The 25,266-nt window shown below is 42.7% G+C and overlaps 1 pseudogene; it reads left to right on the top strand.

The window, feature by feature from the left end:
- The first annotated feature begins 162 nt into the window (after nt 1-162).
- Nucleotides 163-23,561, top strand: LOC135507724 (zinc finger protein 777-like; annotated as a pseudogene).
- The last annotated feature ends 1,705 nt before the right edge of the window (nt 23,562-25,266 follow it).

Raw genomic sequence — 25,266 nt, 5'->3', positions numbered from 1 at the left:
CTGTCATTGTAAAACTATCAAGCTCTCAACTAAAGGTACCGCTTTTGCAGCCTTGACCTCCCGCCTCTAGCACGCGCTCGCGTTTCGCGAATGTTGCCGGAAATAGAAACACGATTGCAACTGATAACTCGCCAGGATCACTGTGACGTTTCAGAATAAGGCGACACTATACCAGAGAAGAAGAAGTGAACATGAACAATTTCCACTTTAGCGGTTTTATTGTTGTTATTTATACGTTTATAAACATCATGGAACTCAAAATATAACGAATTTAACTGCACAGCATCACATACGTACCCCATGTAGTGTTTAATTTGCGTTGAAGACGACTTGGTTGATAGATGTTATCTATGTAACGTTAGCTAACAATGGCTAACTGTATGGTTTTTCACACTCAAATAGCCTCCATCATGGAGGTGCTGGCGAATGCAGCCGTGGCAGAGGTCTGTAAACTCGTAGACGATGACTATGCAGTGTTTCGTTTGGAAATAACTCAAAGCCAGAAAGAAAACAGGGCATTGCGGAGGAAACTACAGCTACTGGAACTGAAGGTGGCACGGGAGCGTGTCGTTGCCAGTCCCAGTAGTGTCAAGATCCTTGACCGACACAGAAGAATGGGAAGAGGTACATTTTGGCGGAGGCTGCGCAGCCTGTCACCGTTAATATATAGTTTAGTGACTGTCGCCCCAATCCGCTCTGTGTTCGGATGTATTACACATAATTAGGTATTGGTCAGTTGTTGGATAGTGTGCAATAATTCCCCTGATTAGTAAGCTATCTTGCGCAAAGACCCAATATCATATTCTAACCAGATTCTTGATTCACTGCATATTAAATTTACACAATGGAAACAGTGTTATGCATGGAATATAATACATCAATCAGTAAATATTATATCAAGAAGTTATGAGAATTGCTACTTTACATCCTTGTCAATTGTAGACAGTTTCAATAGTGTACAATATACCATTGACAGCACCTAAACCACCTCTTTTCCCCAATCATTCTTTCAGGTGAAATACATCTCACTGGAGGCCACAAGAGCTTTGTGAATCCAGCGGGACACAATACATGCAGAGATGACCAACTAATCACTGTTGATGAGGGGAGTGGATCTTCACCACAGAACATTATCGTGATAGAGGTTAGTGGAATAGTGTTACATTAAATTACAGTGCATCATGTGACCAGTTCACTTCAGAAAGGCTCCCCTCAGCTTTTCACTTGCTTACATGTACATCCTCTTTTATTTGCCATAAGGGAGCTTGTGAGACTTCCCTACGACATTGTTATCCGTTAATAACCTCCACTCTTCTTGTGTCAGTCTACAGAGGCTGCAGGTCCTGGGGTCAAGCAGGAGAGGTCTGAAGGAAAGCAGGACCCACGGCATAGCAAAGACATCCAGAATGGAACGGCTGGAGAGCCCCGTGTAGCCACGAAGGACCCCACCACTGCGCAGCCCAGGACCAGACACAGCATCACGGAGGTCAGTGGAACGCCGATCGCCGTCCTCAAGTCTGAGACAGACACAGAGACTTTAACTGTAACACAAATGCAATTACACAGAGGATCTGAACACAGATCATCAGGCCCAGAGATACTGAGACTGGGCTGTCCTCCTGGCTCAGAGTATTTACCAGTATTTCACCAGAACCAGAGGACTGTTCATTCCCGTGGGGATGTTGATGGTGACTCGTTAGACACTGGCGGGGATGAACCGTCTTGTTCTTATGCTACAGAAATGGACCCTGGTAACATATCCTTGGGTTTAGAGACACGGACTGATCTGTCTAGAGGGGACTGGAACCAGTTTAGTAGTAGTGTATACTCTGAAGGATGCCTAGATGAGAAAGGCGAGGTTCTGGGCGTAGATGAAGTGACTGTGAAAGTGGAGGGCGACGTTCCTCCCACATGGAATGCAGATAGTCACCTAGGAGATGGACTCACACAGGGCAGAGATTTCTTAGATTACAGAGAAAGCTTAGAGACAAATCCAAATGTCGCTACCCACTCCCCTTTACACACGTTCAGGAATCGCGACCCAGTGTCCAGATCAATGGGGCCTACTGATCCACACCGCCTCGTCCTTTTCGATAAGGGATTGAACTCAAACGACAGGGCTAGAACCCAGGCTCGGCGTGGAGGAGCAACATCAGGCAAAAGTAAAGAGAAACGGTTCCTCTGCATTTTCTGTAACAAAGGCTTCAGCTGCCCCCAGAAGGTGGAGATCCACCAGAGGGTCCACACAGGGGTGAAACCCTTCAGCTGTACCCAGTGTCCCATGGCCTTCGCTCAGGCTGGTGACCTGAAGAGGCACCAGAGGGTCCATACGGGGGAGAAACCCTTCAGCTGTACCCAGTGTCCCATGGCCTTTGCCCAGGCTGGTCACCTGAAGAGACACCAGAGGGTCCACACAGGCTAGAAATAATACAGCTGACCCCATTGTCAGAAGAGATTCTTGCAACAGCTGAAGATGCACCTGAAGGTCCACATGGTAGAGAGGCTGTTTGCCTGTACGCACTGCGGGAAGAGTTTCTCAGAGAGGAGATACCAGAAGAAAAAAACATTCCACTCGGTAGCTTCTGACGGTTAGATCAAACCCTGCATTATTGACAAAGATGAATTGTCATTGTTGTCGGCACGAAAAAGATCCACAGACTCATTTGCAATTACAAGAGTTACCGATTTCAGTGTAGAATATTGCATACGACGTTGTGTGATATATATATACACTGCTCAAAAAAATAAAAGGAACACTAAAATACACATCCTAGATCTGAATGAATGAAATATTCTTATTAAATACTTTTTTCTTTACATAGTTGAATGTGCTGACAACAAAATGACACAAATTATCAATGGAAATCAAATTGATCAACCCATGGAAGTCTGGATTTGGAGTCACACTCAAAATTAAAGTGGAAAACCACACTACAGGCTGATCCAACTTTGATGTAATGTCCTTAAAACAAGTCAAGATTAGGCTCAGTAGAGTGTGTGGCCTCCATGTGCCTGTATGACCTCCCTACAACACCTGGGCATGCTCTTGATGAGGTGGTGGATGGTCTCCTGAGGGATCTCCTCCCAGACCTGGACTAAAGTCTGTGGTGCAACGTGGCGTTGGTGGATGGAGCGAGACATGATGTCCCAGATGTGCTCAATTGGATTCAGGTCTGGGGAACGGGCGGTCCATAGCATCAATGCCTTCCTCTTGCAGGAACTGCTGACACACTCCAGCCACATGAGGTCTAGCATTGTCTTGCATTAGGAGGAACCCAGGGCCAACCGCACCAGCATATGGTCTCACAAGGGGTCTGAGGATCTCATCTCGGTACCTAATGGCAGTCGGGCTACCTCTGGCGAGCACATGGAGGGCTGTGCGGCCCCCCAAAGAAATGCCACCCCACACCATGACTGACCCACCGCCAAACCAGTCATGCTGGGGGATGTTGCAGGCAGCAGAACATTCTCCACAGCGTCTCCAGACTCTCACGTCTGTTACATGTGCTCAGTGTGAACCTGCTTTTATCTCTGAAGAGCACAGGGTGCCAATGGCGAATTTGCCAATCTTGGTATTCTCTGGCAAATGCCAAATGTCCTGCACGGTGTTGGGCTGTGGACGTCGGGCCCTCATACCACCCTCATGGAGTCTTTTTCTGACCGTTTGAGCAGACACATGCACAATTGTGGCCTGCTGGAGGTCATTTTGCACGGCTCTGGCAGTGCTCCTCCTTGCACAAAGGCGGAGGTAGCGGTCCTGCTGCTGGGTTGTTGCCCTCCTACGGCCTCCTCCACATCTCCTGATGTACTGGCCTGTCTCCTGGTAGCGCCTCCATGCTCTGGACACTACGCTGACAGACACAGCAAACCTTCTTGCCACAGCTCGCATTGATGTGCCATCCTGGATGAGTTGCACTACCTGAGCCACTTGTGTGGGTTGTAGACTCTGTCTCATGTTACCACTAGAGTGAAAGCACCGCCAGCATTCAAAGTGACCAAAACATCAGCCAGGAAGCATACGAACTGAGAAGTGGTCTGTGGTCACCACCTGCAGAACCACTCCTTTATTGGGGGTGTCTTGCTAATTACCTATAATTTCCACCTGTTGTCTATTCCATTTGCACAACAGCATGTGGAATTTATTGTCAAGCAGTGTTGCTTCCTAAGTGGACAGTTTGATTTCACAGAAGTGTGATTGACTTGGAGTTACATTGTGTTGTTTAAGTGTTCCCTTTATTTTTTTGAGCAGTGTATAAGGGATGTACAGTTGAAGTCGGAAGTTTACATAGACCTTAGCCAAATACATTTAAACTCAGTTTTTCACAATTCCTGACATTTAATCCTGGTAAAAATTCCCTGTTTTAGGTCAGTTAGGATCAGCACTTTATTTTAAGAATGGGACATGTCAAAATAATAGTTTAGAGTGATTTATTTCAGCTTTTATTTATTCTCATTCCCAGTGGGTCAGAAGTTTACATACACTCAATTAGTATTTGGTAGCATTGCCTTTAAATTGTTTAACTTGAGTAAAACATTTCAGGTAGCCTTACACAAGCTTCCCACAATAAGTTGGGTGAATTTTGGCACATTCCTCCTGACAGAGCTGGTGTAACCGAGTCTATTTTGTGAAGTGCACCAGTCCCTCCTGCAGCAAAACACCCCCACAACAGGATGCTGCCACCTCTGTGCTTCACGGTTGGGATGGTTTTCTTTGGCTTGCAAGCCTCCCCCTTTTTCCTCCAAACATAGCGATGGTAATTATGGCCAAACCGTTCTAGTTCTGTTTCATCAGACCAGGGGACATTTCTCCAAAAAGTACGATTTTTGTCCCCATGTGCAGTTGTAAACCTCAGTCTGGCATTTTCATGGTGGTTTTGGAGCAGGGGCAACTCCCTTGCTGAGCGGCCTTTCAGGTTATGTCGATTTAGGACTTGTTTTACTGTGGATATAGATACTTTTGTACCTGTTTCCTCCAGGATCTTCACAAGGTCCTTTGCTGTTGTTCTGGGATTGATTTGCACTTTTCTTACCAAAGTACGTTCATCTCCAGGAGACAGAACGTGTCTCCTTCCTGAGCGGTATGACAGCTGCATGGTCCCATGGTGTTTATACTTGCGTACTATTGTTTGTACAGATGAACATGGTACCTTCAGGCATTTGAAAGTTGTTCCCAAGGATGAACTTGACTTGTGGAGGTCTACAATGTTTTTTCTGAGGTCTTGGCTGATTTATTTTGATTTTCCCATGATGTCAAGCAAAGAGGCAGTGCGTTTGAAGGTAGGCCTTAAAATACATCCACAGGTACACCTCCAATTGACTCAAATGATGTCAATTAGCCTAACAGAAGCTTCTAAAGCCATGACCTAATTTTGGGGAATTTTCCAAGCTGTTTAATGGCACAGTCAACTTCTGACCCTCTGGAATTGTGATACATTGAATTATAAGTGAAATAATCTGACTGAAAACAATTGTTGGAAAAATGACTTGTGTCATGCACGAAGTAGTTGTCCTAACCGACTTTCCAAAACTATAGTTCGTTAACAAGAAATTTGTGGAGTGGTTGGAAAATGAGTTTTAATTTACTCCAACCTAAGTGTATGTAAACCTCTGACTTCAACTGTATAGGGCTGGGCGATTATATCCAATTCATTCAAATTAATGTTTGAAATGCATGTATCACAAGAATTTTGTTTTTATTTGTATATATATTTTGCATTCTACAGTGCTTTCATAAAGTATTCATAGCCCTTGATTTATTCCATATTTTGTTACAGCCTGAATTCAAAATGGATTAAAAATATATTAACTCTCGACCATCTACACAATACCCCATAATGAAAATACACAATAACCCATAATGAAAATACAGAAATATCTCATTTACAAAAGTATTCACACCCCTAAGTCAATGCATGTTAGAATCACAGCGATTACAGCTGTGAGTGTCTAAGATCTTTCCACACCTGGATTGTACAATATTTGCACAAAAGTTTTTAATTCTTCAAACTCTGCCAAGTTAGTTGTTGATAATTGCTCTACAGCCTTTTTCAAGTCTTGCAATAGATTTTCAAGTAGATTTAAGTCAAAACTGTATTTAGGCCCCTCAGGAACATTCAATGTCATCTTGGTAAGCAACTCCAGTATATATTTGGCCTTGTGTTTTGGGTTATTGTCCTTCTGAAAGGTGAACTCCTTCCCAGTGTCTGTTGGAAAGCAAACTGAACCAGGTTTTCCACTAGGCATTTGCCTGCGCCTAGCTCTATTCCGTAGTCCTTTTCCAATTTACAAGCTAACCCATAACATGATGCGGCCATCACCATGCTTGAAAATATGTGTTACTCAGTGATGTATTGGATTTGCCCCAAACGTAACGCTTTGCATTCAGTACTTTTATTTCTTTGCCATATTTTTTTGCAGTATTACTTTAGTGCCTTATTGCAAACAGGAGGCATGTTTTGGAATATTTTTATTCTGTACAGGCTTCCTTCTTTTCACTCTGTCATTTGTGTTAGTGTTGTGGATTAACTATAATGTTGTTGATCCATCCTCAGTTTTCTTCTCTCAGCCATGAAACTCTGTAACTGTTTAAAAGTCACTATTGGCCTCGTGATGAAGTTCCTGAGCGGTTTCCTTCCTCTCCAGCAACTGAGTTAGGAAGAACGCCTATATATTTGTTGTGACTGAGTGTATCCAAAGTGTAATTCATAACTTCACCATGCTGAAGGGTATATTCAATGTCTGCTTTTTAAAATGTTTTACCCATCTACCGGGGTGCCCTTATTTGCGAGGCATTGGAAAACCTCCCTGGTCTTTGTGGTTGAATCTGAGTTGCAGCGATGGGACAAGACTGTAACTACCAATTGATACCACAAAATTGGGGAGAAAAAGGGGTTAAAAAAATATTTAAAAAAACATGATTGTGGAAAATTAATGTTCAGTTCTGTCGCAAGCTCGGTATTGTGGTACTACGTACCGCTAGCTGTATTTTAGCCACATAGCACACATGTACTTGCTGTCTAGTCTGTGTTTTATAAATGTGCAATGTATGTATGTAAAGAAAAGAAAATACATTCATAAAAGGAATTGGCAACTCGTTCTCATTCCGAGAAATAAGCATCTTCTTGTCCAGGTAGGCCACTTGATTTCAATATCTAAACAAAGTGGACAGGCTGTGTTGTTCAAACAGTTGGAGATGGACCGGAGGGTGCAATCATCACACTTCAACTGTTCTGCCTTGGTAGCAAGCAAATAGATCCAAGTGAACCAATAACTTTGATTTGAAGTTGGCTAGACTTGAAATATAATGATTAGCTGGCTACTCACTAGAACGCGGGCTTGTGCTTGAGAGATTGTTTATGAGACTGGTGTTAATTTTCAGCTACAAGGAAATAGTCATTATTAGTGAATGCACGTTATGCAGGGTTCTGGTTAAATTTGTAACATAAATTGCATTTTCATAGACTTGAAAGCTAGGTCAGTGATTAATGCAAAAAAAGCTGTTTAAAATATTTTGATAAAATAATTACATTATTTGTGGGTCTTATGGTTGTGGAAGGTCATATTTAGCCTAGGTATAATTTTACAAACCCTGAATTCATTAGATTTATTTTTGACTGTTTGAAATTCATTGTATTGACCTGTTTAATTGTGCAACAATGCTTATTTAGAACTTTAGAAAATTGAGATATAGATCATGAATCACCCATAAGTTTGAAAAAATCAAAAAAAAAATTGCCCGTGTCGCCCAGCCCTAGGCATATAAGCCTAAAAGATATGTTTATATATTGTTTGTATAGGCTCTGACGTTCATAAATGCCTATTTCATTACTTCCATTCAACTACTTAATTTCTTTCCCAAGACACTTTTTAATGAGACTTTATGTAGTTTATCATGGAGATTTGTAGTTGAGACATGTATATGTGGTTTTCATATGGTGTATTTGTGTTTAATAAATACAAAATGGGACTTTTCATGCAGACTTTGAGACTTTCTTTAGTTCACATCTGATCTCACCCTATTCTGCATATACCTGACAGTGCTTTATAACCAATATACACTTACTAAATATACCTACACATACCCACACACTAACAAACACCTACTGTACACCTCAAAATAGTTTAGTCAGGTTTGTCTGGTGGTGACTTATAACTTATCATAGCTGAATTATTTTTTACCCACAACATGTCCACTATGATGGGTTTAACAACAATAAAGTAATTATGTAACTAGAGTATAGGACTCAAACGTAGTGGGGATGGGTAAACACTCCATGTTGCAAGTGTGTTTATTATCTGTGTGTATGTACCTGAGGGAGTGTGTCTGTATCACCTGTCTCTTCCAGGAGGAGGAGGGTCCAGAGGTGCTGCTGGTGAAGGAGGAGGGGTGTGAGGAGAGTCTGGGGAACCCTGAGGAGACCATGGACATGGAGGACAACCAGACTACACCTCCTGAACCCACAGAGGAACCAGCTGAGCACCACAGGATCACACACAGTCTCACTGAGGTGAGCCCACTGTAAACTACTGTCTGCATGTTATTAGGTCAGGGCTCGTATCCACAAAGCCTCTCAGAGCAGGGTAGCAGACCTAGGATCTGTTTAGCCTTTTAGATTCTAATGAATAAAGATATATAGACAGATGGGGACCTAATCCTAGATCAGCATTATTACGCTGAGACGTACAAGTATTTCGCTACAACCGCAATAACATCTGTGTATGTGACCAATAAAATTTGATCCTAGATGGCCCTGATGTTGACTTAGTCATCATTGCGACCAGGGTCTCTTTCACAAGGGGGCCCTGCTTATACAATTCATAATCAAATCCGATGTAATGTAAAACAAACAAAAATACAGAATTACACAAATACACAAATATAACCAACCGTATGAATGGGTTTGGTATCTCATGATTTTTATACTTTAACAACAAAGTTAGGTAAGTTGGAAGCTTGTGTAGTAGAGCTTTGTAAACAATTAAACAAACAAATAAGGAGTAATATAGTGATCTTTGGGACTTTAATGAGGACCAGCCAATTTGATACAGGATGCAGTGGTGAATATTAAAACTGTCACCTGTGATAAAACTGATGGCACTATGGTAGACGCCATCTAAAGGTTTAAAACTAGTGTCTGCGGCAATCTTGTAAATGGTGTCACCATTTTCAAAAACTATCAGGAAAGTTGACTGTACAATTTGCTTTCTGCTATTCCGGGAAAGGAAATATCTATTTCTAGAAAATAATCCCACTTTCAAGTTTAGTTTTTTAACTAGCTCATCCGTAACTTTTTTTGGAACATTAAATCTTTGTCAATCCAAATGCCCAGATATTTACAATTGGGAACCTGATCGATGGGAGAACCAACAATCCAATTAATAGAAATGTAGCCCATCTGAAACATTTATGCGAGAATTGGAGAACATGTATTTAGTCTGGCCTACAATTAAGTACACATTTTAAACCAACCAGGTCTTTCTGTAAAGCGTCAAGGTCCGATTGCAGCATTTCCAGCCTGCTCAAGTGGCAATGGCACACCCCTGAGTGCTTGCAGAATGACGTCATCAGAGTGCAACGCATGCTGAAAGCGGAATGAGAGAGCGCTCAGTTTAAAAAAAAAAAGTGATGCTGAAAAATGTCCCTTTTGTTGTTTTTTTTAAACTAGCCTACCTGTTTAATTTGGATCCTGTGACGTGGTTAGCTCAGTTGCTGTGGACCGCTACTTTCTGTTCCGGGACACTGCCAAACCCTGAAGTCTGAAAAGCTGCTGCTTAGCGACGCAGCTAGACTAGTTGCTAGCTATCAAGCTAGCCAGGTTTCTTTGACAATTTGAACACAGCCTGCAATGCGATTAGCCCTTGTGGCTGGGACCGCGGATAGTCCTGAGTTTGTGGCTGTTTAAATCATCAAATCAAATCAAATTTATTTATATAGCCCTTCGTACATCAGCTGATATCTCAAAGTGCTGTACAGAAACCCAGCCTAAAACCCCAAACAGCAAGCAATGCAGGTGTAGAAGCACGGTGGTTAGGAAAAACTCCCTAGAAAGGCCAAAACCTAGGAAGAAACCTAGAGAGGAACCAGGCTATGTGGGGTGGCCAGTCCTCTTCTGGCTGTGCCGGGTAGAGATTATAACAGAACATGGCCAAGATGTTCAAATGTTCATAAATGACCAGCATGGTCGAATAATAATACGGCAGAACAGTTGAAACTGGAGCAGCAGCACGGCCAGGTGGACTGGGGACAGCAAGGAGTCATCATGTCAGGTAGTCCTGGGGCATGGTCCTAGGGCTCAGGTCCTCCGAGAGAGAGAAAGAAAGAGAATTAGAGAGAGCATATGTGGGGTGGCCAGTCCTCTTCCGGCTGTGCCGGGTGGAGATTATAACAGAACATGGCCAAGATGTTCAAATGTTCATAAATGACCAGCATGGTCGAATAATAATAAGGCAGAAAAGTTGAAACTGGAGCAGCCGCACGGCCAGGTGGACTGGGGACAGCAAGGAGTCATCATGTCAGGTAGTCCTGGGGCATGGTCCTAGGGCTCAGGTCCTCTGAGAGAGAGAAGGAGAGAATTAGAGAACGCACACTTAGATTCACACAGGACACCAAATAGGACAGGAGAAGTACTCCAGATATAACAAACTGACCCCAGCCCCCCGACACATAAACTACTGCAGCATAAATACTGGAGGCTGAGACAGGAGGGGTCAGGAGACACTGTGGCCCCACCCGAGGACACCCCCGGACAGGGTCAAACAGGAAGTATATAACCCCACCCACTTTGCCAAAGCACAGCCCCCACACCACTAGAGGGATATCTTCAACCACCAACTTACCATCCTGAGACAAAGCTGAGTATAGCCCGCAAAGATCTCCGCCATGGCACAACCCAAGGGGGGGGGGGTGCCAACCCAGACAGGATGACCACGTCAGTGAATCAACCCACTCAGGTGACGCACCCCTTCCAGGGACGGCATGAGAGAGCCCCAGTAAGCCAGTGACTCAGCCCCTGTAATAGGGTTAGAGGCAGAGAATCCCAGTGGAAAGAGGGGAACCGGCCAGGCAGAGACAGCAAGGGTGGTTCGTTGCTCCAGAGCCTTTCCGTTCACCCTCCCACTCCTGGGCCATACTACACTCAATCATATGACCCACTGAAGAGATGAGTCTTCAGTAAAGACTTAAAGGTTGAGACCAAGTTTGCGTCTCTGACATGGGTAGGCAGACCGTTCCATAAAAATGGAGCTCTATAGGAGAAAGCCCTGCCTCCAGCTGTTTGCTTAGAAATTCTAGGGACAATTAGGAGGCCTGCGTCTTGTGACCGTAGCGTACGTGTAGGTATGTACGGCAGGACCAAATCAGAGAGATGGGTAGGAGCAAGCCCATGTAATGCTTTGTAGGTTAGCAGTAAAACCTTGAAATCAGCCCTTGCTTTGACAGGAAGCCAGTGTAGGGAGGCTAGCACTGGAGTAATATGATCAAATTTTTGGTTCTAGTCAGGATTCTAGCAGCCGTATTTAGCACTAACTGAAGTTTATTTAGTGCTTTATCCGGGTAGCCGGAAAGTAGAGCATTGCAGTAGTCTAACCTAGAAGTGACAAAAGCATGGATTAATTTTTCTGCATCATTTTTGGACAGAAAGTTTCTGATTTTTGCAATGTTAAGTAGATGGAAAAAAGCTGTCCTTGAAATGGTCTTGATATGTTCTTCAAAAGAGAGATCAGGGTCCAGAGTAACGCCGAGGTCCTTCACAGTTTTATTTGAGACGACTGTACAACCATTAAGATTAATTGTCAGATTCAACAGAAGATCTCTTTGTTTTTTGGGACCTAGAACAAGCATCTCTGTTTTGTCCGAGTTTAAAAGTAGAAAGTTTGCTGCCATCCACTACCTTATGTCTGAAACACATGCTTCTAGCAAGGGCAATTTTGGGGCTTCACCATGTTTCATTGAAATGTACAGCTGTGTGTCATCCGCATAGCAGTGAAAGTTAACATTATGTTTTCGAATAACATCCCCAAGAGGTAAAATATATATAGTGAAAACAATAGTGGTCCTAAAACGGAACCTTGAGGAACACCGACATTTACAGTTGATTTGTCAGAGGACAAACCATTCACAGAGACAAATTGATGTCTTTCCGACAGATAAGATCTAAACCAGGCCAGAACTTGTCCATGTAGACCAATTTGGGTTTCCAATCTCTCCAAAAGAATGTGGTGATCGATGGTATCAAAAGCAGCACTAAGGTCTAGGAGCACGAGGACAGATGCAGAGCCTCGGTCTGATGCCATTAAAATGTCATTTACCACCTTCACAAGTGCCGTCTCAGTGCTATGATGGGGTCTAAAACCAGACTGAAGCATTTCGTATACATTATTTGTCTTCAGGACCTTGCTGCGCAACAGTCTTTTCTAAGATTTTTGAGAGGAATGGGAGATTCGATATAGTCCGATAGTTTTTTAGATTTTCTGGGTCAAGGTTTGGCTTTTTCAAGAGAGGCTTTATTACTGCCACTTTTAGTGAGTTTGGTACACATCCGGTAGATAGAGAGCCATTTATTATGTTCAACATAGGAGGGTCAAGCACAGGAAGCAGCTCTTTCAGCAGTTTAGTTGGAATAGGGTCCAGTATGCAGCTTGAAGGTTTAGAGGCCATGATTATTTTCATCATTGTGTCAAGAGATATAGTACTAAAACACTTGAGCGTCTCTCTTGATCCTAGGTCCAGGCAGAGTTGTGCAGACTCAGGACAACTGAGCTTTGAAGGAATACGCAGATTTAAAGAGTAGTCTGTAATTTGCTTTCTAATAATCATAATTTTTTCCTCAAAGAAGTTCATGAATTTATCACTGCTAAAGTGAAAGTCATCCTCTCTTGGGGAATGCTGCTTTTTAGTTAGCTTTGCGACAGTATCAAAAAGGAATTTCGGATTGTTCTTATTTTCCTCAATTAAGTTAGAAAAATAGGATGATCGAGCAGCAGTAAGGGCTCTTCGGTACTGCACGGTACTGTCTTTCCAAGCTAGACGGAAGACTTCCAGTTTGGTGTGGCGCCATTTCCGTTCCAATTTTCTGGAAGCTTGCTTCAGAGCTCGGGTATTTTCTGTGTACCAGGGAGCTAGTTTCTTATATGAGAAATGTTTTTAGTTTTTAGGGGTGCAACTGCATCTAGGGTATTGCGCAAGGTTAAATTGAGTTCCTCAGTTAGGTGGTTAACTGATTTTTGTCCTCTGGTGTCATTGGGTAGACAGAGGGAATCTGGAAGGACATCAAGGAATCTTTGTGTTGTCTGTGAATTTATATCACGACTTTTGATGTTCCTTGGTTGGGGTCTGAGCAGATTATTTGTTGCAATTGCAAAAAAAAATCCCTGCTGTTTGTTACTGTTCCCATCGGCCCTGCGAGCTGTGCTGGCTGAAATTGCGTGGAGTACCAGCGTTAGCCTATGTTGCTACTATCATGCCACCCAAAGTCAAAGAAGGTTGGAGAGGACAGTGTAAATCAACAAAAATGTATACAAGCATTGTTACAGCAACAGAAAAATGGCTTCAAGAGCTTTGTCCAAATAATGGTGGACTCGAGTAACAAAATAATGGACGATCTGACCAGGGATAGGTGAATGTCATATGGAAGAGACTTGCAGCAAGATGACAACAAACTAAATCCACATGAGATCATATCAGCAAATCATTATTACAGATGACTGGGAAAAAGACTATCTAGGGACAATCCAGGAGGAATAACATTGTGGATGGCCTACCAGAGTCTACACATGAGACAAGTGAAAGTGAGAAAATGATCACTGAAAAGCTGCAGATGGATCAAAAGAATATTGAGGTGGAGCACGCCCACAGGTCTGGAAAACATGTAACCAGCCCAGGTGACAGACCCAGGCTGATAGTGGTCAAGTTCCTAAGGTTCAAGGACATTATGGCTGTTCTAGAGAGACCCAAGAACTTGAGATGAACCAACATCTTCCTCAACGAGGACTTCTCTGAAGTTGTACGCCAGAGGCAGAAAGAGCTTATCCCAGCCATATGAAAGCTGCCAGATAGCATGGGGACATTGCTTACATCTGTTACGACAAAGTCATTGTCCACCCTCTGTCACAAAAGCCCGGGAGGAGTGAGAGAGCCAAGCTTCCGGGTCAGTAGCTTCAGCCCAACATCACATACATACACCAACTGTCACTCACAGGTGCCTGATTGATTGACTGACTCTTAGCGAAACAGTTATTATTTCTCCCTTCATATTATGTCCATCTCAGGTAAGTTACCCAGGAAAGGGCTAAGATTAGCCCATATTAATTACAGTGCCATCGGAAAGTATTGATACCTATTGACCCATTCCACATTGTTGTTACATCCTGAACTCAAAATGGATAGAATGTATTTTTTTCTCTCACTCATGTACACACAATATCCCATAATGACAAAGTGCGAACATGTTTTTCAGACATTTTTTGCATATTTATTTGAGATGAAATATGGAAATAACTTATTTACATAGCTATTCAAACCCCTGAGGCAACTTGTAGAAGCACCTTTGGCTGAGATTATAGCTGTATTAAAGAGTATTTCTTTGGTACCTTGTTTCAAACAGGATGCTTGTTTTGGAATATTTTTATTCTGTACATGCCTTTAAACTCTGTCAATTAGGTTAGTATTGTGGAGTAACAATGTTGTTGATCCATCCTCAGTTTTATCCTATCAGAGCCATTAAACTGTAACTGTTTTAAAAGTCACCATTGGCCTCATGGTGAAATCCCTTAGCGGTTTCCTATCTCTAACTTCACCATGCTCAAAGGGATATTCAATGCCTGCTTTAAAAAAAATATGTTTACCCATCTACCAATATGTTTCCTTCATTGTGAGGCATTGGAAAACCTCCCTGGTCTTGGTGGTTGAATCTGTGTTTGAAATTCACTGCTTGACTGAGGGACCTTACAGATGATTGTATGTGGGGGATACATAGATGAAGTAGTCATTCAAAAAGCATGTTAAACACTATTATTGCACACAGAGTGTCTTGTTTAAGCAGGTCCAGTAATATCCACTCAACTTTCATGGGCATATCACGTTGCAGCTGTAAATCAGCCAGCCGCATCCCCTACCAGCCCTCACTCACTTGCTTCTCTCCGTCTGTTCTCCATGTGTGTCTATTCCTCTGTCATTACATTTTTTTATTTATATATATATTGCGGGGATGCAGACCCTGGTGAGTCTTCTGTTAGATTTGTAAACGTATTACATGGGAGCAGCGCACAAAGTAAGCAATGTGGATAAATTGTAAAATGACCTCGCCTTTTATAACCAAGATCACAGATCAGTCTGAGTAGATTTGCAAGTTCACTGTCATGCAGCCTCTGAGTGTCAGAGATGGAAAACCAAGCACTGCTTTGTGACACGCATGCTTGCAGCTTTACAGCAAATAAAACGACTCGTCTCTAATCTAAACAGTTAAACAAATATTACCGGAGATACCTTTTTTTCTTTCTATCGGGATTCGCACACATTTGACATGTTTTTCACAAGTCATGTCGCGGGCCATTTTTAAAAGAATCTCTGGTCGCTAATTATTGGTTTGATAACTAACAGCGTTGTTCGGTCGTGTTACCTACTGTAGCTAGCTAACAACCTGAACTTGACAGTAAGTTTAGGCAAATTTGATTGGCACAGGAAGAGTCTCTGCTGCTCATGAGATGTGCTTCCAAAGGTAGGATTCACATAGGCCTAATGTAAGCCTAAACTATATCAAAAATCAATGTATTTCTGGTGCTCCTTAAATTCAGTTTGGTGCCTAACGTTGTAAAAGTTTTTGAGAGTGAGGGCGACAGTGTGTGTGTGCCTGTTAACTAAAGAGTAAAGGTTTCATGCAGTGTTTTTCCCCTTACTGGCACAATGATATGCAGATAAATACGCATGTACAGTATATTCCTTCCTCCCATTCCTCCAGTTTAATCACAGGTAGGCCTTTGCAAATATGAGCAAATCAGCCCTTCTATGCCGTGTTTTGATATACACTGAAGTTAAATTCAATGTGTTGTATTGAGTAGAAGTCTGAATTTCAGTGACAGGTTTTTGGAGACATTTTTGAAAATGTGAACAAGCGTCCGATGAATGGTGCGCACATATTCCCCCCACAAAACTTAACACAATTATGAAGTTATATTACCAAACCAAGATAAATGACCTAAAATTTATAACAAAACCTTTTGATATTGCCAATCATTTCAATGACTAATCAGGGCATAACTACAATCTGCCTCCTTAATTAGCCTAGTGCACATGCTCATTAGGCCCAAGCTCATTTTCCCTGGCTAATTTTCCCTGGCTAAAACGTTCTTATTATACCTCAGTGGGCTAAACTAGCTGGCTAGCTGAACTATGCCAAACTTCATAAATACTGCACCCTCAATTTCAAAACTTCTTTGCTAGTTATACACTCATGTAACTAAGAAATTAGCTGGGGAAAAATAAATTATGTTTTGTTGAACAGACATATCTGGTTTGAGATGTCTGTCATAAGATGACGGTGGTGAAGGATATCATTATCATTGCTACTTAACGGGGATTGAAGTTCAGTTTTGAGATCCACCGGCATCATTGGCGTAGGGTTAGCTGGACGTTTCGGACTGGTCTTGGAACTGTGACAACAGACAGCCTCTCTCCGCTTGGCTCAATGGGATATGTAGTGATTTTTGCCAACACAGCCAGATATTTACAGTCTTGTACCCTTAACCTTTTTTTAACCGACTATTGAATTACTTGATTAAATCGGACTCAGTATAATGAGTAATCCAGGAATGTCACAAGTTAATTCACATGACAACTTGCATAAATAGCAAATCTACAGATCGCTAAGACGACACTGAATGGCTAAATTACTTCCGAACTCTCAGGTTCCGTGGAGCTCCTCTTCACCCCTCTGATCATGGTCAAGTCATAATGAGAGTTGTTGTGAAGATGGGGAGGGGCATGTCTGTTGTTCTGTCTTACAGTACAAATCACCTGCACTGTAAAATCAACTGTTAAGGGTCTGGTCTTGGCCCATCTTGATTACTGTCTGGTAATATGGTCAAGTGCAGCAAAGAAAGACCTACCGAGCAAAGCTGCATCTGTCTCAAAGCACTGAGATGCAGTGCCTCAGACCGCTGCGCCACTCAGGAGCACTAAAGGGTTGACGAGAGATTAACTGCTTATATTCCAGTTTTCATCCGGAAATATTACTGTGATGAAAATTCCTGATTGTCTGCATAATCAAATAACATTCAGCTCAGACACCCGTACCCCACAAGACATGCCACCACGGGTCTCTTCACAGTCCCCAAGTCCAAAAACAAATTCACGGAAACGCACAGTATTATACTGAGCCGTGATCGCATGGAACTCCCTTCCATCTCCTATTACTCAAGCATCTCATTGACCGGTGAGGTCTGTGAGGCGACACACGAACACACACATTTTTGTTGTTTTTGTATTGTTTGTATATAGTATTTTAAATTTGTTTGACTGTCCTTGTCTATCACTAAGTGTTTTGTTACTTGCCGTCCTTTGTGTTTTTTTGTGGACCCCAGGAAGACTTGCTGCTGCTGCTTCGGCAAAAGCTGATGGGGATCCAAATAGTGTTGTCTTTGTACATGCCTTTCAATGATACAAGTCCAACCCAAATAGTGCCAACTAAACCCAACCTTTACTATTGCAGTCAATAGACATGGAGGATGGGAAGCCTGATCTGCTGCTGGTCAAACAGGAGACAATGGAAGATGAAGCAGAGAGCATTGATCTGCTGAGTGGACTAAAGATGGGGGAACAAGGTAAGAGAGAAATACATATAGCCTACATACAGTAATAGATCTTCAAATGGAATAGTGATGCACCTGGCTATTATTTTGTCCATACAACCCCATATGTAGAGTTTTCTTTGCCATATTTTTTAAGTCTATTTTGTGACCTATTCCTGCAGGTAGTTGGCTGGAGGCTAACAAAGGAGACTGGGTGGCCATCTTGGATTCGCAGGCCAGGACCAGAGGTGACATGGTGGATGTCAGGGGATGGGACAGTGTCCTCAACTCTGGGCTGGGGAGCAACACTGTTAACCACAACCAGAAACAGACAGTGGAACACAAAACAACATCCGATCTTAGGATCCATGACAACAGACTGGATGAGACCAGGGCGAGGTGTAGATTTGGTCTGCAGGGACGGGGAGGTGTCTGTATGCGGCAGAAGAGAACAGATACAGACTCTGCTAGCAATGCTCCGTCCTGCTCCTACAGTTGTGATTCAGAGAGACGGATTGGTCCTCAGGTTAACCCTGTAACAGATGCTGCCTTCAGCCTACCTTCTATAGGATCTATCAATTGGAACATGGACCCTGCGACAACACAGACACTCCCTGGCCTTCGTCCTCCTCACACTCTCCTAATGTTAAACCAGACCTCAGACAATGCCTGTGCCTCAACACTAAATTGCAACACAAGCCCATTGACAAATGACAGTAGTGGAAGCAGCATTAGTAAAGGTGGCGGCGCCAAAGAGAAGCGCTTCCCGTGTTCGTTCTGTGGGAAAGCCTTTCGTTTCCCCCAACAGGTGGCAATCCACCAGAGGTTGCACATGGGGGAGAAACCGTTCGGCTGCCACCTGTGCCGGGCTAGTTTCTCCCACTCGTCCAACCTGAAGAGGCACCAGAGGGTCCACACAGGGGAGAAACCGTTCGGCTGCCACTTGTGCCGGGCTAGTTTCTCCCACTCGTCCAACCTGAAGAGGCACCAGAGGGTACACACAGGGGAGAAACCTTACAGCTGCCCCAGTGTAAGAATAAGTTCTCCCACCAGCTGAAGATGCAGTTGAAGGTCCACAAGGGAGAGAGGCCGTTCGCCTGTACGCACTGTAGGAAGAGGTTCTCAGGGAGGAGCTACCTCGGGATACACCAGCAGAAAATGCACATGAATAGTGACATGTAACGGAGTACTAGTTAGTTAGTTTGTAGTTAATTCTGTTGTTTTGGGATATAGTAGGGAGCTGGATGAGGAGAACTTTGGAAAAAGTATGATGAGGCAGAGTAGATAAATGGTGATGGCTGGTGTGATGGTGTCTGTAAAAATGCATCACTGATGAAGAGTGACAGACTTTGTCTTTAGGTGTTTTATAGTGAGGATGATAGTGCCTTAATTCATGTTTACTTGACGAAGTAGTGAAGATGTATGTAGTGTGCAATTCCACGCTAACAGTGACGCTGATGCTCACTTTTTAATTTTATGTATGCTAAGCGAAAACCATTGATTGTAAAGTTTAATAAACCATACATACACCTACAGTTGAAGTTGGAAGTTTACATACACCTTAGCCAAATACATTTAAACAATTCCTGACATTTAATCCTAGTAAAAATTCCCTGTCTTACGTCAGTTAGGATCACAAATATATTTTAAGAATGTGAAATGTCTGAAAAATAGTAGAGTGATTTATTTCAGCTTTAATTTAATTCATCACATTCCCAGTGGGACGGAAGTTTACGTACACTCAATTAGTATTTGGTAGCATTGCCTTTAAATTGTTTCACTTGGGTCAAACGTTTTGGGTAGCCTTCCACAAGCTTTCCATAATAAGTTGGGTGAATTTTGGCCCATTCCTCCTGACAGAGCTGGTGAAACTGAGTCAGGTTTGTAGGCCTCCTTGCTCACACACGCTTTTTCAGTTCTGCCCACACATTTTCTATACAATTGATGTCAGAGCTTTGTGATGGTCACTCCAGTACCTTGACTTAGTTGTCCTTAAGCCATTTTGCCACAACTTTTGAATAATGCTTGGGATCATTGTCCATTTGGTGGACTCATTGGCGACCAAGCTTTAACTTCCTGATTGATGTCTTGAGATGTTGTTTCAATATATCCACATAATGTTCCATCCTCATGATGCCATCTATATTGTGAAGTGCACCAGTCCCTCCTGCAGCAAAACACCCCCACAACATGATGCTGCCACCTCTGTGCTTCACAGTTGGGATGGTGTTCTTCGGCTTGCAAGCCTCCCCCTTTTCCTCCAAACATAATAATGGTCATTATGGCCAAACAGTTCTATTTTTGTTTCATCAGACCAGGGGACATTTCTCCAAAAAGTACGGTCTTTGTCCCTATGTGCATTTGCAATCCGTTGTCGGGCTTTTTTATGGCGGTTTTGGAGCAGTGGCTTCTTCCTTGCTGAGCGGCCTTTCAGGTCATGTCGATATAGGACCTGTTTTACTGTGGATATAAATTATTTTGTACCTGTTTCCTCCAGCATCTTCACAAGGTTCTTTGCTGTTGTTCTGGGATTGATTTGCACTTTTCACACCAAAGTACGTTCATCTCAAGGAGACAGAACGTGTCTCATTCCTGAGCAGTATGACAGCTGCGTAGTCTCATGGTGTTTATACTTGCGTACTATTGTTTGTAGAGATGAACGTGGTACCTTCAGGCGTTTGGAAATTGCTCCCAAGGATGAACCAGACTTGTGGAGGTCCACTTTTTTCTGAGTTCTTGGATGATTTCTTTTGATTTTCCCATGATGTCAAGCAAAGAGGCACTTGGTTTGAAGGGAGGCCTTGAAATACATCCACAGGTACACCTCCAATTGACTCAAATTATGTCAATTCGCCTATCAGAAGCTTCTAAAGTCATGACATCATTTTCTGGAATTTTTCCAAGCTTTTTAAAGGCACAGTCAACTTGGTGTATATAAACTTCTGATCCACTGGAATTGTGACACAGTGAGTTATAAGTAATAGTCTGTAATAAAAGTGAAATAATCTGTTGAACAATTATTGGAAAAAAATTGCTTGTGTCATACACACAGTAGATGTCCTAACCGACTTGCCAAAACTATAGTTTAACAAGAAATTTGTGGAGTGGTGGAAAAGGGAGTTTTAATGACTCCAACCTACGTGTATGTAAACTTCCGACTTCAACTGTATATGCAGAAGTCTACTTTTAACAATTGCCACTTGACAATGTTACTAAAACACATTTATTTGAGGAACAGTGCAGATGCAAATTTTGATAAAAGAATGACAGTTTTTTTGTGACCACTTTTTTTCCAAAAACGTTTAAATATCTACTCCGAATTAAGATTCAAATATGTCTGCAGAAAGAATGTGTCAGCTATGATATGACACCTTGAGTTTGAAAAAAACAATGTTGATGATTGAACTACAGTCAGTGAAGTGGATCAACACCCAGTAACATAATGACATCATGGGTCCTTGATCTGTACTATATAGAAATGCATAATTATGAGTGTAATTCTCTTCATGGTGATGTATCCTGAATAGGTACCAAGGTAGAAAAATGTAATCCTCCTTTGCATGTTTGAGTATTATTCTGCACACTGGCTATTATTCTAATGAGCTCCGCACCCAAACAAGACCAAATTTGTTTGGTCAAGACCGGACCAAATCTGTGCCAATCATAGACTTCTATGTTTAACAAGTTTGGACATTACAGTAAAGTCCAGTAGAGTATATTACATTATACTGTACTGAACTATAATCTTCTTTGCTGTACTTTACTGTGGTCTACTCTGCTTTACTGTAACTGTTTTGAGACTATGATTTCCTATTGTGGCCAATTCAATTGCAGTCATTCTGTTACTGATTTTTATTTTTTGTCACTGTTAGCGATTTGGTTAGAGAGGGTAGCGTCTCTGGCAACCTAACCGATAGAATGAACAACCAGCCGGATTGGGTAGCAGCACTAGATTTGTGTCAGGACTATAGCCCGTGGAAGGGTGAATAATTCAAGTTTATTGAAAATATGTCAAATCATTATTTGTATATGTTGGTAACCCGTTGTATAAAAGTGATGATGGCCTCGAACCCAGTGTTTGGAGGATATGTTGGGAGGGTGTTAGAAATGTCCTCTCACTGTCAACTGCGTTTGTTTTGAACAAACTTAACATGTGCAAATATTTGTATGATCATAAGATTCAACAACTGAGACACAAACTGAACAAGTTCCACAGACGTGACTAAAATAAATGGAATAATGGGGGTGGGGGTCAAAAGTAACAGGTAGTATCTGGTGTGGCCACCAGCTGCATTAAGTACTGCAGTGCTTCTCCTCCTCATGGACTGCATCAGATTTGCCAGTTCTTGCTGTGAGATGTTACCCCACTCTTCGACCAAGGCACCTGCAAGTTCCCAGATATTTCTGGGGGGAATGGCCCTAGCTCTCACCCTCCAATCCAACAAGTCCCAGATGTGCTCAATGGGATTGAGATCCGGGCTCTTCGCTGGCCATGGCAGAGCACTGACATTCCTGTCTTGCAGGAAATCACGCACAGAACAAGCAATATGGCTGGTGGCATTGTCATGCTGGAGAGTCATGTCAGGATGAGCCTGCTGGAAGGGTACCACATGAGGGAGGAGGATGTCATTCCTGTAACGCACAGCGTTGAGATTGCCTGCAATGACAACAAGCTCAGTCCGATGATGCTGTGACACACCGCCCCAGACCATGACGGACCCTCCACCTCGATCCCGCTCCAGAGTATAGGCCTCGGTGTAACGCTCATTCCTTCGACTATAAACGTGAATCTGACCATCACCCCTGGTGAGATAAAACCACGACTCATCAGTGAAGAGCACTTTTTGCCAGTCCTGTCAGGTCCAGCGATGGTGGGTTTGTGCCCATAGGCGACGGTGTTGCCGGTGATGTTTGGTGAGGGCCTGCCTTACAACAGGCCTACAAGCCCCCAGTCCAGCCTCTCTCAGCCTATTGCGGACAGCCTGAGAACTGATGGAGGGGTTGTGTGTTCCTGGTGTAACTCGGGCAGTTGTTGCCATCCTGTACCTGTCCCGCAGTTGTGATGTTCGGATATACCGATCCTGTGCAGGTGTTGTTACACGTGGTCTGCCACTGTGAGGACGATCAGCTGTCTCCCTGTAGCGCTGTCTTAGGTGTCTCACAGTATGGACATTGCAATTTATTGCCCTGGGCACATCTGCAGTCCTCATGCCTCCTTGCAGCCCTCATGCCTCCTTGCAGCATGCCTAAGGCACGTTCACGCAGATGAGCAGGGACCCTGGGAGTCTTTCTTTTGGAGTTTTTCAAAGTCTGTAGAAAGGCCTCTTTCGTGTCCTAAGTTTTCAGAACTGTGGCTTTAATTGCCTAGTGTCTGTAAGCTTTTAATGCCTTAACGACCATTCCACAGGTGCATGTTCATTAATTGTTTTCATTGAATATGCATGGGAAGCAGTGTTTAAACCCTTTTACAATGAAGATCTGTAAAGTTATTTGGATTTTTACAAATTATCTTTGAAAGACAGGGTCCTGAAAAAAGGGACGTTTCTTTTTTTTGCCGATTTCACATAGTGATTTCATCATTAAGACCTTTAGGAAATAATGTCTGGATGAAAATCCCCAAAACATTATTTTTGCTCAGAATATTATTTATATCAACTCCCCTGTCTGATATCTTAACTTTCTCTATACCACAAAATCTAAAAGGTAGAAATGTCATATTTCAGGTCATTAAAATGTACTGCTGACTGGATAATACCTGTCGTTTCTCCTGATTTCAACCATTATGTTCACAAGTGATCTGCTTGAGAGAACGAGAGGTTTTACCTACATAGCCCACGTGGACATTTAATAATGTAGATAACATGGGTGGTGGAACATGTAATAATGTCATTTATTTGGAATCATATTCCTCTGTGGGTTTCTTCTTTTTTCTCATTGTATTCAATTGTTACCATGCACCTGCAAAACAGATAGCTCAGATGTGAGTGCCTTTTGAATTTTGAAGCATACCAAACATATCCTACTAATTTGAGTGTCCCAGATTTACTATGTTACTTCTAGTCTATGAGACCAGGCTGTTCAAATAGATACTCTTGCAGAGTTTCTCATGACTCTCCGTCATTTGCTTGGAGCAGATATGCTCCTGCCCTCCCTCCTGGAATGAGCCCCAGGATTTTGTGAGTCGTGTTAGCAATAAACTTAAAGCTTGGTTCTGTCACTGCTTTCAGTATGCCTGTGATCTCAAATCTCACATAGCAGCACCATATATGTGAGTAGATTCCACTTCATCGAGCATCTCTGTGATGTCACTTGATTTAAAGATGACTGACAGCATGGCAAGGTGGCCATTCCGTCTCTGATCAAGCAGTCTTTTCAGTTTTTTTCCCACTGTACTGTGTAGCCACCGTGGGTTTCCTAAAGAAATTGTACAGGGAGCTACATACATTACCTTTTCAATCTATCGCCCCTTCAGACGACATAGAGTACACCACAACCAACTGCAGACCTTGAACCAGGCGCTACAAAAAGCCTGTTTTCTCCCACTGAAGATGCGGCTTGGGTAAGTGTCAAGACGGGAGGCTCTGCCTCCTCATCACTGGGGTAGTCGATAGCAGTGGTGTATATTCATTGGATGCAATATATGAACCAAGAAAAAAACTAAATCATTTATCAGGTAGCTTAGGACAACAAAAACTAAATGGAAGAACTGTATGACAGTCATAGACCGTTTCGGCAACATGAGAGGAGGATGGAATTGGCGTTTCTCTACAAGTAGGGTGAGTCAACATGTTCTACTTGCAAGCACGCATGAACACACATGAAATCAGTACCATGGACAGCCAAATCATACTGTATTTAGTTTACGTTGGATGAAATTGTTTTTGGTATCTGTTTGTTGTCACTATTAGACTAAGCATAGGTGATTTGATGATGAAATGTTGAAATTGTGTTGGAACAGTGTTTTATTTGTGACTTGCTTAACTCTATGGTTCTAAATCAATAGTTGTTAGTAGTCCAAAAATGTCGGAAACATTAACTTGCTTGACCATGCTGTGTAGGTCATGTCACTGCTTGTTACATGCAATATGCCTTGTGGACTTCACTGGACAGATGTTGCTCTCTGGTTTTGTGATGAAACGCAGGTGTGGTTGAATTTATTCTGCCACTGTGTCATCTCATTGTCTCAGCCTTAGGCCTATACATCACGGTGTCAAGGCATATGCACTAACAGGTTATAGAGTAAACAATGCTATTATCACAACACAGGTTGTAATATGGTATTTTTGTTCCTGGCTTGGCTTCCCCAGGGATTTTACCCATGCACCGCTACTTTCAGGTGATAGTGGCTGGAGTAACAGAGGTGTTTGGTGATGATGTTTCCCTTGTGCTGTTGGTGCTAGGCCATGGCTATTTTCAATCTTGTTGGGTCTGCAGGCGGTATGGGGGATGGGCCGGGTATTGAATTTGCTGCTAGGCTCCTCAACC

The sequence above is a fragment of the Oncorhynchus masou genome, chromosome 21 (genome assembly GCF_036934945.1).
Source record: "Oncorhynchus masou masou isolate Uvic2021 chromosome 21, UVic_Omas_1.1, whole genome shotgun sequence".
In the NCBI taxonomy this organism is placed as follows: domain Eukaryota; kingdom Metazoa; phylum Chordata; class Actinopteri; order Salmoniformes; family Salmonidae; genus Oncorhynchus; species Oncorhynchus masou.
The sequence above is the reverse complement of the archived record's forward strand: the minus strand, read 5'-3'. Positions and strand labels throughout refer to the sequence as shown.